Below are 15,882 nucleotides of genomic sequence, written 5' to 3'. Positions count from 1 at the left end.
GAATCACTATATGTGTCCTTGTTTGGACATAAGCCAACTTCTCTCAAGGTATAATTTTACTGTTTTTATACGAATACGTTTGGTCGTATCAGAGTCAGTTGTGGTAAAAGTCCTATAAATTTTACTTGCAAGATTTGTGAGCATAGTATGGTCAAAGACCATAAGACATACCAAAAACATGTTATATATACATGAGGTGTGCACATAACTGCACAAAGTGAAAATTCATCAGAGTAATGAAATTTTGTTAAGGCTACAGATCAAAAAAAAGAAAAAATTCACCTCACCCAACTGTGGTCAGGTGTCAAGAGTCCTTCATGAGGTTCACCAAAATCTCTGACTGACGCACAAGTAGAACAGGCTATTAGGAAACTAACTCACTTCCCTCCACCACAGCTTCTTTGGCAGCATTCTGTGGAATTACATGCCACAGAACTGGCCTGTTTACACAGTGCCTCATCATTCCCACAAGTCCAAAACTGGGCTTTTATGGATAATAACAAAGAAACATAACAATGAAGGATAGACTTGAGCTCCTTTTTATTAAATTAGTGTGTGAAAAGCCAGCAGAGATCATGTGTATTCTTATAAATTCTGCACCAACTGCTCTGTAAAGAATCATGATGTACAAAGTTTATGCATATATATAACCAAGAAATGCAAATAAATGCTTCCAATACCTGTAACACCAAATGTACTCTTTTTAAAAATCACATATTTTTATCCTAATTCATGTATTTAGAATGCCTCCAATTAAATGGATAATTCTGTAAACTCATGCAGAGAAATATAGCAGAAATATTTTCATATGATGGAGTTTCCCCTAAATTATAGCCACCAGCTCCATATTTTTGGACTGCCTTCAAGATGAGACCAACAGTGTTTATTCCTTATTTGGTTCTTTAATAATTAAACGCTCTTTTTTTGTGTTTTGTCCAAAGTGGAGAGACACGTTAAGTCACATTCCATTCAACAAAAACTAGTGCTATTCCCAGATGGAAGAACTACCTGAAATCCTACAAAACAATTCCCATCTACAGAACTCAATGTGTTTAACATACAGAGTTGTTATACACCAGAATTGGAAGGATTTATGAGAAGTCATATGGGTTGGTGGCTTTCAAACTTTTTCAACCATACACACACACACACACACACACACATACAAACCAAGTCTCTTATCCTATGAAATGCACTCTGAGAGTTTCTATTCTATTCTATTTTCAAATGCTCATTGTCACCCGCTAAATTGATTTTGTGACCCACTAGTGGGTTGCAACCCACAGTTTAAAAATTTAGGCCACACTCCAGCCTTTGCCAATTGATAAGAATGAAATAAAATATAGATGAAATCCAATTGTTTTCATTTTAAAAATGATGCAAACGTGGACTTATATATCAATCTTTTCCAGAGCATGGATCACCCAATTTTCCTTCACAAATATAAGAAATAATAAATGATTGTTATTTACAACTACTCTCCCTTTAATTGGCATAGATTTCATTTTTTTCCAGTTTCTTCTTAATCTATAATATGTATCAACATGACCTTTGTCTTCCTGACATTGTCACTAATGTATTTTAGCATTTCTATTGAGAGAGAATATTTATTATTCTCTTTCTATTTTCCCTTTAATCAAGTCCAGTATACATTTTCATAGTGATTTTCCAATTCTATTAACCCTAACTGTTAACAAACTTACCCAGATTCTTTGTTGATTGTACACTGGAGGGTCAGGTGCTCTTGTGATAATTCTTTCCAGCACCCTTCCTTGTACAAACATCTTCTCTCTTCATTCCTCTAAAATGTATCATTAAATTAAAATTTCAGGGTTTTTTAAACTTTTCTTTTGCTTTTGTATTTTTTCATTTTTTTAAATTTCTTTTTAAAAGTGCAGTTTTTTAGTCACATATGTTAAGTGTTTGGATGGCTACATGGGGCCAGTGGCTACTGTACTAGATAGTACAGGGTATCCTGTCTCCCCGCAACTAGGAATGAAATATAATCATATAAGAACAATTTGGGGCATGGACTTTCAAGCAGCAAAATATTTCTCTGACACACCTGAATCACACCATAACTCTTCTTCTACCCTCATCCCCACATTCCTTTAGACTTATGAGAAGCTAGAAGAAAAACACAAGAAGAAAAATGAGGAGAGCTGATGGAAAAGGATGGTCAGCTAAAGCCAGAGAGAGTGGTCCCAGAGCACTTACCAACCTAAAGGACAAAGCAAGCTGCCAAAAGGGAAATTCAGGTTGCCTTCTCCACACCCCACAATGCACCCACACCTATCCTTCCCCTATTCCCTTCTCTGCACACTTATATAAAGAGTTGCCAGTGGAAAGCCGTTGATGCAATAAGGAAAAGAATTTCATTTTTTAAATTATCTCTTCTGCTAGTCCTGCTGAATGGCAGGACCTTTACAGCATTTTGCAAATTGAATTTACCTTTCCATTTAGGTAACACACTTAACTGAGCTTCCATTTGCCTACTGTGGGCTAAAAAAAAGTCCTATGTATTTACTGGCTCAGTTCTCTGCGTGCACATGAGGGAATCGGGGTGTTTACATACCACTATTTCTGGCTGAACCTACACTTTGGTTCCCAGAAGAAGGCAACTTGCCGACCATCTCCATGTATGAGAAGGGCATCTGTTTTCCCAGCCACATCTTACCGTATGGCTCTTGGTTCTCCCCAGACCCTAGTGGCTAGCTTCCCCCTCCCACCCTCAGCCAAACTGGTTTCTCAGTTCTCAGATACTCTCTGTTTCCCTAGGCAACATCACTGTGTACAGAAACTCATTGCTTGGACACTCCTAGGATTGTCAGGGCTCAACATTTATTTTTATAATGATACTCAAGATTAACAACGCATTTTCTTTTTCAAGCACAAAATTTAAAGGGTATTGAAGTATAAAAAATGGTCTTATGAAGATATACTATAGATAAGTATTTGTAAGCAGGTAATATAAATATATATTTCACACTTAAATTTATGAACCATTAAATTAAACCAGATGGCTAATTGGATTTAGGGGCTCCATTTGGTGAATCAAAAAATAATGCCATCTTTGAAAGTAGGCCAGTAAAACTCTGGCCCCACTGCATTTTCATAGTGATAGGAAGAGAAAAGCCATTAGCGAACAGCAAATCTCATCCAAACCTATCAGCAGAATTGACAAAACTCGTCCCAAGTTAAGCTTCAGAAGGTAAACAAGAAAAAATTGCCCATCTCCCACCTCCATCCATTTGGAGCACAGTACCTGACATGTGATTGGTGCTTAATAAACATTTGCTGAACAAATAAATAATGAGAAACAGAACAGAAAGTATCTCCATACTTATGAGTACTTAAAGAATTTCAGACTCACACCTGAAAGAAGTTTAGAGGTCTCCTCTCTAGTATAATCCATGAGCTGAAGGAATTTAATGCTCTCACACTCCCTGCTTTTAACACACAAAATTTAGGACTTCCTGTTCTCTGCTAGAAAAGAGCTGTGTCTTATTTCTATGTCCTTTTTGAACCAATGCCCTAAATCATATCAGAAGAGAGCCCAGAAAAAGACTATCATTTGGAGGAGAGAACCTGCATGTGATTCTTTTCTTAGTGTTGCATCAATTTTTAGGCCTTTAGTTTTAAACTAATCATAGTAATAGTAAAGAGTGCCTCCATGCCACCTTCTAAAGAATTAATAGTGAGAAAACTCAACAAAGAGAATTTTACCATTCTGACCACACTCACTGAGCTTATGGTGCATCTTGCTTCAACCGCTTCCTTCAATCCCAGCTTCCAGGGTTGAGGCTATTTCTACTGAGGACCTTAGGAGAGTCATTCCTGTGGAGGGTCTTGAGAGACCCTATTTCCTTTTAGACTGACCCAAGACTCGTTTCACAGGGTCTCAGAAGAGCACTAAGAAGGGCCAATGGGAAAACTTTAGGCAGAAGAGGGATGTTGACTCAATAGGTAGAAGAACTGTCTATGAAATTACAAATATTGGATGTGCTATCTCAGGACCCTGTCACAGTTCAGATAAAGGGCAGAAGCAGAGAGGAAGGAAGGTGCATCAGTCAGCAGTGAGGGTGAAAACTTTTAAAGTCCTTTTTAGTCCTAAGCTCCTGTGATTCCATGAGCCTCCCCTCCCGGCCTTCTGAAATAAGTTTCTGAATCTAGTCTCTTATCTGAACTGCAGAAAGTAAGGAGGAAAATGGAAGAAAGTATAGAATCTCACATGGGTCAGGCCAGGGCTTTCTTGAGACCAGCCTAGTTACCTCTCGAGTCACTGCTTATTGGAAGTACTCAGTCCTCCCTCAGGCCACTGGGACAGACCAGTGCTTTACCAGGCATGTGAAAAACAAACCCTGCCTTAGAACTGTGGAAAACAGCGATTTTTCTGGCTACAATGCAGACAGATGGCTGCAGCGCCCTTTCAGGCCCCCTCCTCAGAAAGACCATACCTGAAAAACCATGAGATCCTACTTGATTTAATCCCACGTCCTGAAACATGATGTTCCGTGTCACAAGGCTATAAATTAACTTGGTATTCTGACAAATGAACTCCTGGTGTGATTAAGTCAAGCCCCGTTTGTTTACTTTCTCCTCTTTCTCCTGCTCCACTCCATCACAGGGCACTGGCAGAAAAACCCAAGTCCTTGGTTCAAGCAGAGGAGAAGTGCAAGGAGAGAGGAAGGAAAAGCATCACTATGGTGTGTGGTTTGGTTTCTCACAGTTGACTTTGGAATTCATCTCTCCAACTGCTTATTACTCATTGATTGTCATCAACCACCAGCACCGGGGAGAGTTGGGGAGATGGCAGACAGAGGTGAGGAGGATGAAAAGAGGACAAGAAGAGCAGAGGAAGGAGAGAGAGAGCAAACATAAAGGAGAAGGAAGAAGAGTAAGAGAAATGTGAAAGGAGAAATTTGAAAGGAGATGAAGAGAAAGACTTCTTGTTAACAACAGAACACACACAATTCCCAACCCCCCATGTAAGTCTCTTAAAAAAAATAGTTGGGCTTCCCTGGTGGCGCAGTGGTTGAGAGTCCGCCTGCCGATGCAGGGGACACGGGTTTGTGTCCTGGTCCGGGAAGATCCCACATGCCGCGGAGCAGCTGGGCCCGTGAGCCATGGCCGCTGAGCCTGCGCGTCTGGAGCCTGTGCTCCACAACGGGAGAGGCCATAACAGTGAGAGGCCCGCGTACCGCAAAATAAAAAAAAAAAAAAAAAAAAAAAAAAAGTTGATTACTCCTTTGGAATGACTGCAGAAAGCTGAGTTTATGCTACTGTATTTCCAACTGCTAGATATCATCTCCAAGAAGAACATGGGAAGGTGCTGCAAAGAGGCTGAGACTCAGGTTGGTGAATTCCCTGTAACGGGATGCAGCTACTGCTATAAATGACATTGCTGACATTGGTGACATCACTGAGAGGGACGTCACTCAGGTGACATCCCTCTATTTTCTCCTAACACAGAGGGACGGCAAGAACTATGGTTAAGTTTGAATGTCACAGGTGCCCAGAAATGGCCCCACAGATTCCCAGAAAAGTTACCCCAGCAGATTCCAAATCATGTCACTTTCTCCTCTGTTTCATGCTTAAATGCTTCCCACTCTTTTATGCACAGTGTTTAGTTTTACTTTTAATATGTTTATTTTGGTTTTAGCAAAAGGAAGCGGCTGCTCGTGAAGCACACTTACAACCGGCAAATCCACTGGGGAGTTCCATCCTAGAGCTAAACTCTAACCACGTAGTAATTTATGGCATTTCTATACATTAGGTCCGAATACAAAGCAAGGACTACCTGTAGTTTGTGGAAGTTTCCTTACTCCTTTCTGAATAAGATCTGTCCCTCTTACACAAACACATCCCCCATATAAATGTGTGAGGCCATGTGTTATGCAACTTTGTATTCCCTGCTCCCATGATTTGGACATAATAAATTATCAATAAATGTTATCTTGGGACTTCCCTGATGGCACAGTGGTTAAGAATCCGCCTGCCAATGCGGATTGTCCAAGGGGACATATGCTCGAGCGCTGATCTGGGAAGATCCCACATGCCTCAGAGCAAGCCCATGTGCCACAACTACTGAGCCTGCGCTCTAGAGCCCAAGAGCCACAACTGCTGAGCCCATGTGCCACAACTAATGAGCCCGTGTGCCACAACTACTGAAGCCTGTGTGCCAAGAGCCTTTGCTCTGCAACCAGAAGCCACTGCAATGAGAAGCCCGCATACTGCAACGAAGAGTAGCCCTCGCTTGCTGCAACTAGAGAAAGCCCACATGCAGTAACGAAGACCTAACGCAGCCAAAAATTTAAAAAAAATGTTATCTTAGTTTAGATTAAGCCTTCTGATGAAAAGATAGGTAAGGTTAGAAAGTAGCTACCTAAGCAGTCAGGGCTGTCTTCTTCCTTATTCACTTTCTTATTATTCTCCAAACATTGAACCCTGGCTTGAGAGCTTTGCTGATCTTTAATACATTTAATTCTCTCTAGTTGAGTTCTCAGTATAGTATATACACAAATGGATTCACCCATTCATTCAATATGTATTAAGCACTGATATGTTCCAGGCACTGTTCTAAGTGCTGGTGGGTGTACTAATGTGGAAGGTAGACAAGGTCTCTGATTTCTTGGAAATTAATTCCCAGTGGGAAAAACAAATTATAAGCAAAGTTTTACAATTTATTTATGAAAAGGTGGCCAAGAAGATTTTCTGAAGGGGTGAAGATATTGGAGCAGAGACCCAAGTGAAGTGAGAGAGCGTCAGGTGAAGGTGTGAGGGAAGAACAGTCCAGGATTAGAAAAGAGTAAGAGCACAAGCTCTGAGACAGGCAAGTCTTAAAATGTTTAAGGCTGTGTGACTGGAGCAGCATGAATGAAAGAGAGAGCAGAAAATGAGCATAAGAAGATCATAAGGGCCTTGCAGACATGGTAAGAGATTTAGATTTTATCCTAAATGTAACATGAAGTCATTCAAGGGTTTTGAGCAAGGAAGTTGCATGATCACTTTAGCTATCAGGTTACACTGGAGGAGGACAGGTGTGGAAGCTTAGGAGTCTCTGCAACCATCCGGGTGAGAGATAACTGATGGTATCTTTTTTTTTTTTTTTTTTCGGTATGTGAGCCTCTCACTGTTGTGGCCCCTCCCGTTGCGGAGCACAGGCTCCGGACGCGCAGGCTCAGCGGCCATGGCTCACGGGCCCAGCCGCTCCGCAGCATGTGGGATCTTCCCAGACCGGGGCACGAACCCGTGTCCCCTGCATGGGCAGGTGGACTCTCAACCACTGCGCCACCAGGGAAGCCCGACTGATGGTATCTTAAACTACTCTGATAGTAGTGGAGGTGATAAGAAGTGATCATATTTGACACATGCTCTGAAAGGAAACCACCAATGGATTGCCATGTTGTGGGGAAATGAGGAAGAAAGGAATCAAGATTGAGTCTTAGGTTTGGAACCTGAGCAACTTCGTGAAATATAAATGATCCCATTTAATGAGACGGGGTAGTTAAGGGTGGGGAGGAGCAGTTTTGGAGGAAAAATCAAAACAATGTGTTTGGGCTTCCCTGGTGGCGCAGTGGTTGAGAGTCCGCCTGCCGATGCAGGGGACGCGGGTTTGTGCCCCGGTCCGGGAAGATCCCACATGCCGCGGAGCGGCTGGGCCCGTGAGCCATGGCCGCTGAGCCTGCGCGTGTGGAGCCTGTGCTCCGCAACGGGAGAAGCCACAACAATGAGAGGCCCACGTACCGCAAAAAAACAAAAAACAAAAAACAATGTGTTTATGATGTCTGTTACACATCCATATGGAAAGCCAAGTCAATTAAATATAGAAGTCTGGAGATATAAATTTGGAGGTCATTAACAGATTTTATTTATTATCATTGGATGCTATGATGGGTTCAAAAACAACCCATTTTAAAATATTTTACTAGAAAATCCAAGAAAAGGGAAACAGAAAATCAAGCACCTCTATTATCCCCAAAAGAAGCAGTTTAGCTTGACGAAGTAGATTTACCACCACTTCCCTCCAAACTTGTGTTAAATAAAGAAAAATGAATCAATCATCAACTCACTGATTTTTTTTTACCTGTACCCTTTTTTCTGGCCCCACAAATACCCCACCAGCCTCCTTCCCTTGCTGCAAAATAGAAAATCCAGTTTCACAGGCAAGGAAGTGTGAATCACTGTGACAAAGGTAGAAGGATACAGTCAGTACAGAGAAGAAATAGTGTTTGGATAATCTGTGAACCTTGAGATATGCTTGCTCAAGAGAACTTTGCTCACTGACTGTACAGATCCTTGGAGATAATATGAACTGAGTGAGATTTAATTATAAGCTGATTTCTCTCACTGGAAAGATGGAAGGTCTTTGTGTGCCCTTGTTTGCCCCTTTCTTTTCCTGCTAAGGACAGTTCTTTCCCATAGACCCTATCTGGTGTTTTGCAAGAGTTGACACTAGCCATGACCATTATTTGATGTAAATGCCACCTGTGATTATCTCGTTTGCCTGGGCAAGCTTTGGGAAACAGGTTGGCCTAAAAACTAAATTAATATATAAAAAAAGAATTGATTAGTGAGGCAGCCAGGGAATGGATAGTGTTAATATTTTAATAGGGGTGATAACACTGGCATCCAGAAAGAGTTCATTTATTGACCTCTCTGACTTCCTTTTATTCGAAGTGGTGACTAAACATTCCCTTCGTTAATCAAATTAACTACCTGGTCTGTCATTCCAAGGCCACAATGACATAATGCATGAAGTCTGTCTTTTGGAGCCCTGCTATGACACTGTTAAAAGCGGAAACAAATATGGCAAATACATCCATGGAGGGTTCTTATATTGAAAAGTAACAAGATCACTTTGTTAGAGCCCACTATCAGAAAAAGGAAAAAATCCACAGGGCATTTTCCCTGTGTGCTAGGAGCCACCCTTGCCAAAGTAAAGTATTGGGTCCTATTTCATGAAATTGCTTGGTAGATGAAACTTCCTAGTAAAGTAGACACTTTGCCTTTAAGCTCGTGAGCAGAACAAACTAGAAACCTAAGAGAGAGTCTTTCCCCATGCTAATAGCACCTTTATTCAACTCTACTTCTTTTTTTAGACAGAACCAGTGGTTAGCATTGCCCTCAGAGGTCAAGGGGGGACAGGTAGAAACCACTTGAGAATTTTCTATCCTAAGATTGTTGAATGTTCAGGAGATAATACAGAAAGCAAATAAGAATGAAGTAGTAATAGAACCAGGACCTATTTCTCAGGAGAAATGAGGGTTTGTTCAAGCTATGAGAAGGCTCTAAAAAAGAGGGTGGTTAAAGGACCTTGTGAGTGTCCTGAGATCAAGAAGCTTGTAGTCATGTTCACTCAATATTTTTCAATGTATAAATGAAAAGGTCTTTTCAAAGTAAGAAGCTAACCCAGGAAGCATCACTTTTTATACCACAGAAGGAATGCTGAGCAGACTCTTCAGGTATCCTGGCCAGAGAATAAACTGATGTCTAGATAGAAGAGTGATCAGGGTAAGAAGTTTCATGGATTAGCAATCAGTGGAGAATGACTCTTGAGGAACTAAGGCGCAGGGTGGAGTATAAGGTGGGGCCAGGAGGAAATATGACAGTTTATCAGAACTTGGGTCCAGGATGGAGGCTTCTATCACAACTGTGGTATAGAGTCAGAGCAGATTCAGCAGTAAAATGCCTCTTGGCCCAGAGCTAATATTCCCCCTGATTAAAGTGGAGTCTGAGCCAGATCTAAGCTTAAGTGGGAGCTTTACTCCAACTCTGGGAAATGGTAGTTAAAACGGTAAGGAAGCCAGATTGGTCATTACACCATCTTCCTCTCAAGGATTCCTGTAGCTAGTTTTATGGGAAAGAGCTACATAAAGATATCTCTTTATGACACAGAAATATCTCTTATTTGGCCAAGAGTAAGAGCATAGGCTTTGGATTCAGGCAAAAGCTTCAGCTTTCTCATCTATTTGCTAGCAAGATCCTGGTGATAGCAACATAGTCTCTTTTTATGTAAAGCATGCAATGTGCTTAATACTGTGCCACACTTAAACTAAGTTATACCAAAAAATGTTACTGTTATTATTTCAGAGGCCTTACAACATGCCAGACATGTCACCTCATTTAGCCCACCCAACATCCCTTGAAGTAGGTCTACCACATGTTTATGAATGAGAAAAGTGAGACCCTCAAGAGATATATAACTTGTCCAAGGTTACACAATTAGTACAGGAGGAACTGGTATTTCAAACCAGTTTGTCTAACAGCAGAACATTTGCTCTTATAATATACTCATCCTTGAAAGTATTACGTGATAATAGAGTCTTCAGTCCACTTTAGAATCTCAGATGGCCCCTCCCAGATAGTTCCTCAGAGGATGGTGTACAAAACATATGGGCGTTATAGGCAACCCCACCCTAATACTGACTAAAGGGCAATAATTAGCTCTGCTTTACTCTGTTCCAAGTGACAGGTGAACTTCTGACTTTCTCTCAAGAGAACTCAAGACAAACATTCCCATGTAAGATTCGTGAAAAGAGCATTCAGCTATGCATGAGGGTCCTTCTCTAACTATATTGGGCTTGTAGCCAGTTCTGCTGGTCTTTAGGTCATCAAGGACATGCTTAGCATTGAGTTCCTGAGCCCCCAGAGCACCCAGCTAGAGGTCCTGGGATGAAACAAACACTAAATCCGAAAGCATTAAAACAGGGTCTGTGATGAACACCTGAGCTATACTGGCCTCTAAAGCTAGCCATCCAAAGAGACAGGACAATGTATAGACAAGAAAAGGAGGTTTGAGATCTTGTGGTGCCCCCTAATGCCTGTCTCTGCAGCACTATGAACCTCTAAGAAGAGAAGCTCTGAGGGTTTGAAAACTTAATCAGAACAGCATTAAAAGTGTTGATGGGGGCTTCCCTGGTGGCGCAGTGGTTGAGAGTCCGCCTGCCAATGCAGGGGACACAGGTTCATGCCCCGGTCCGGGAGGATCCCACATGCCGCGGAGCGGCTGGGCCCATGAGCCATGGCCGCTGAGCCTGCGCGTCCGGAGCCTGTGCTCCGCAACGGGAGAGGCCACAACAGTGAGAGGCCTGCGTTCCGCAAAAAAAAAAAAGAAAAAAATGTGTTGAGGGTCTCAGTTGAGTCCAAAATATTAAGTTCTTTCAGGAGGCAACTGGGCTGGGCTTCAACAACTCAACAGCTCAAAAAAGACAAGTATTCACCTCTGGGATCTAGTGAAGATATCTGAGCCATGTTAAAGAGCAACCTCAAATGAGCTTAGCAGTTGACTCCCAGCAACCATAATCCCCAGCAAGCACTGACCACAGCCCACTGCCTCATGTCACCCCCTTCAGTAGAGGCTCCATCATCCTGGCTCTCTTAGAGATGAAGACCCCAACCTCTGCTGCACACAGAGGAGACAAAGCTTGCTGGCCTTCCTGGGGCCTAATATTCACCACTAATCTCTCTAGGCACCACCCTTTCCCCATGGGGGAAACAGGACTGGGTTCCATAGTAACTGACTCAGCCTGGGGGGCAGTGCAGCCTTCAGAGACTTCACAGAACACCAGGGAACCAGAAATGAGGAGCTGCTGAAGTTCCCAACTGCCCTACTGGAGCCTCTCAGCCATGCTAACTAAGGACAGCAACAGAGGAGAAAATCCCTGGCCTCTGGGTCTTCCGTTCAAAGTAATACAATTCAGTATTGTATTGACTGAGTATTCTTATTCAGTGATATTGAGAGGCTGGGAAAGCAAGTGTCGGGGAGGTATGCAGAGTAGATGGCAGGGTCTGCTTTTAATAGAGCAAAGTTTAGAACAGGATTTGGGCTCCAAAAAGAGGATACAGAAACAATATACTGTTCCTCCTCTTTCACGGAACAATTTTTTCCCTTTACAGGGAAGTTGCTGTAGACAAGCATCATAAGTACCACAGTCAGGGCCCAGGCCATAACGTAGTCTAACCTGGACCTAGATGGATGGCAGGATAAGCAAGACAGGAGGAGTCTCTATTAACAAAAACTGGACAGATCTACAGTGACATGAGAGAATATACCCATGACCCCAGCAACCACACTAAGCTTTGAATGTCCTTGAAGCCTTCCTTGTCTTCTACCTTAAATATTCAATAGAACCACATTTTATTCCATATTCACGTGCTCTTATATAAAAAATAATGATTGAAATGAGAATTTTTTAAATCTATATTTTTGAGTAAAATCAACTTTCAGGGAAAATGATTCATGTTCTTCTCATGCAATTCCACACACGTCCTTGGGCAAACTGTTGCGTACATCTGTATTTAGGCCTCTGAGAGTCAGGAACACAGTGAAGGCCCAGGAGATCTGGTACACAGCCTCCAGAAAACTTCATGGGGGAAATCAATGGTTGTGCCCATGAAGCAGGGCAAGGCATTTGTTAGCTGCCACGAGAACAAAGTTTGAAGAGGAGGGCTTCAGTCATTGGAAGTTCTGGCAAGAGGAAAGCAGAACCCTAAAAATGTGAGGAATGAGGGTGCCAAGTTAATAACGGGGGTATCACAGCAAGGACAGCCACTAGAATCAGGGAACCAAACTGAAAGACTGTTCTACTGATAGCCTCCAGTGAATCTCACTTCTGGTATTCACAGCCTTGTACAGCCCCTCCCCTTGAATCTGAGCTGCCTGCAATCTGGCAGAAGTGATGCTGGGCTAGATCCAGGACAAAGCCTTCAAAAGGTCTGCAGCTTCTGCTTTTGCACTCTGGGGGGATCTAGCCGAAATGTAAGAAACCTGACCACCCTGGACCACCTACTGTGAGGAAGTTCAGACTGGCCACGTGGAGAGGAACCCAAGAATCCTGCCAAACAAGGTGTCCTTGGCTGGATGCCCCAGCTAAGTACCAATTTGCCAGCCATATGAGTGAGCCGTCTTGGAAGATAACACCACAGGGGGCACAATCACACTGTCCTTGCTGAGACATAGTCAAAATAAAGAATCGTAAGCAGGTATTCCAGTTCCACGTGTAAGCAGCTTGTAAGTTGCCACTCTGTCCTAACAGTAAGTAAAAAACTAAACAGACTGAAAAATCAACAACTCTTCTTGAATCCTTAGAAGAGGGAAGGGCATGAAGCAAAACACTGCCCCCCAAATGGGAGAGACCAAAAGGAGAACACAGAGAATCACAATTAACCAGAGCAGAGACCACTAGGCAGGTACCACCGTGGGAACCAGTGCTTGGGTAGGAAAAGCTGAACTGTAATAGAGGAATTGCTGGAGGCTCCGTGCACAGAACTCTGAGAGCTCAAGATGCCAAGGGGACCCAGTCTTGGAGAGGTCCCCACAATATTGTGAGATTTACCACCAAGAACTCAACCAGATTCCCATAGTCAATACAGGAGAAAAATCTCAAGTTTCTGGCAGGAAGAGAGAAAAAGCAACCATTTGGAAGAGCCAGAGAGCTCTGTTCTTAACAAGGCCTGCCCTCAGGGGCAACTAGTTAACCAGAGTCTAGCCTGCTGTGGTATTATCAGACCCTAACTGATTTGGGGGCAGGAAAATGCACAAATCAGGTAGCTCTGGCCTTCCACCCAACCTAGCCATCTTGTTTCACCTAAGAGGGGAGAAAAAAAAAAAAAAAAACCCTGAGGAGTGCTTGTGAAATTCACAGTCCAAAGACACAGACCCACTAAAAGACTGGACCTAATCACAGGGCTATAGAACACTTCCTCTCCCCACACCTCACCACCACATTACTAAGGCCCATTTACAGCCGTTCTTTTCACTCAGTACAACATGCCCGATGGCCAAGAAAAATATTACAGGGCATACCAAAAGACAAAAAACACATTTTGAAGAAACAGAGCAAGCATCAGAACCAGACATAGCAGGGATGTTGGAATTATTAGACTAGGAATTTAAAACAACTATGATTAATAGGCTAAGGGCTCAAATGGATAAAGTAGACAGCATGCAAAAACAGATGGGCAATGTAAGCAAAGAGATGGAAATCCTAAGAAAGAACTAAAAGAAATGCTGGAGATCAAAAACACTGTAACAGAAATGAAGAATGCCTTTGATGGGCTTATGAGTTGACTGGACATGGCTAAGGAAATAATCTCTGAGTTAGAAAATATACCAATAGAATCCTTCAAAACTTAAAAGCAAGAGAACAAAGACTGAAGAATCATAAGCAAACAACTGATTGTTGCTTAAACCACTGAGTTTTGGGGTGAATAGATACCAGGAACACACAGTGAAGCATCAGCCTTACAGAACTAGCTGGGAAATAGAGTCCAAGTGGGACCTTGAGAAGATGGCTTGATGCTTCCATGGCTCCTAAATTTCTTCCTGGGGAGTTCAGGGTCAAGGAACTAAAAGCAGCTCAAGTGCTTTCACCCATTTCCAAATTATAATGAAAATATCCTAAATTTCCACAAATCTCACCCTGATAAATGTAGAAATCACCAAATGTACTTACATAAACTGATAAGCGATGCAAATCTACAACCTTGTCTATTCCTCTGGTGCTCAGAGCTTGCTAGTTCCCACCACATTCTCCACATCTCCATCAGCACTGGGGTGGTCTTGAGCTCTCTGTCTTGCCTATATGGTGCCCAACACAGTGATCACATGTGCAGGTACTTAATATCCCACAGAGGACAAAGGTAGCAGAGATCATGATTTCTCGATGGTTTGGGTCAGTCAACACTAGTTGTAAAGTAACGCTGGAAAAGGAAGTACTACTTAAAAATTCCAAGCAGGTACACAGCTGGTAAAGCTACATGGGGCAAGACATGATGACTTTCTCTTACCATGCAATACCTGTAAGCAATCGCAAAAGAGATAACAGTTATCAAGGTCTTATTATGGAATGCAAAGTTTTGAAGGAAATCTGTAAGATCCGTCTATCCCTCTGTGTCTAGGCAGGGTCCAACCCACTCTTCACCCTTGCTATACAGACCACTTAGAGAAAAGCATGAGATATTATCCAAGAGGTAGCATCCGTCCAACTGAACTTGCTGTAACTGCTAAAACCAACAGGATTCTCAGCCACAGGATGTCACTTCTATTTCCATAGAAATAGACAGGCTTTGGGCAAATTCAAAGTACATGCTTAAAAATAATTTTGCAGCTTCCTTTGAGCCGAGACACACCATCAGCTGGTATACATTTTAGAGCCCCCGTCGACATGTGTCTAGAGAAGGAGTGGATTAATAATAGCTTACATTTCTATAGTGCTTTTCATCCCAAAGGATCCCAAACAAGGGAAACAAGCTGAATCTTTTCTCCTTGTTTAAAGGGAAAAACCCTAGTGAATTTCAAAGCAATCCTAAACATGAGAACTAATTACAAAGAAATTCACTTTTTTAAAGTGTCAGGACATAATTATTATTTTTTTAAACTTAAATAGTATCTACATTCCTTCTGAGAGCTCACAAAGAAATGCCACCATCTCCATCTCAGAAGGCTATCATCTCTTTGCAACAAAGACAACAGTTGCAGTGCGGGAGATTTAGAGACATTATGGGTGAAGAGATAAAAATAATAATAATAATTAACAATTGCACAGGAAGCTCCATCTGGAGCATCTGATAACACAGTAGGAGACGGATACAGATGGCAAAAGGTGGGTGGCACAGGGTAGAGCCTGTCCTGATCTCGTGGGCTTGGGACCTCAGACACACTCAGATTAGTAGCTTAGTTCTTTCCACTCCCTGTGATTCAGATGGAAGTAGCTAGGGCAGAGCCAGCATGTTTTACCAGTGTCCAGGAAATCTGGGCTCTAGATCATGGTATTATTCTGTCTGGCACCATGACAAGGTTAATAATACATTTACCAGTGTTTGATAATCCTAGATTAATATAGCTTTTCATTCTCTAAAGTACAGAGTCTTTCTTATCTT

The sequence above is a fragment of the Phocoena sinus genome, chromosome 5, assembly GCF_008692025.1.
Source record: "Phocoena sinus isolate mPhoSin1 chromosome 5, mPhoSin1.pri, whole genome shotgun sequence".
Taxonomy (NCBI): domain Eukaryota; kingdom Metazoa; phylum Chordata; class Mammalia; order Artiodactyla; family Phocoenidae; genus Phocoena; species Phocoena sinus.
Note: the sequence above shows the minus strand (reverse complement) of the source record.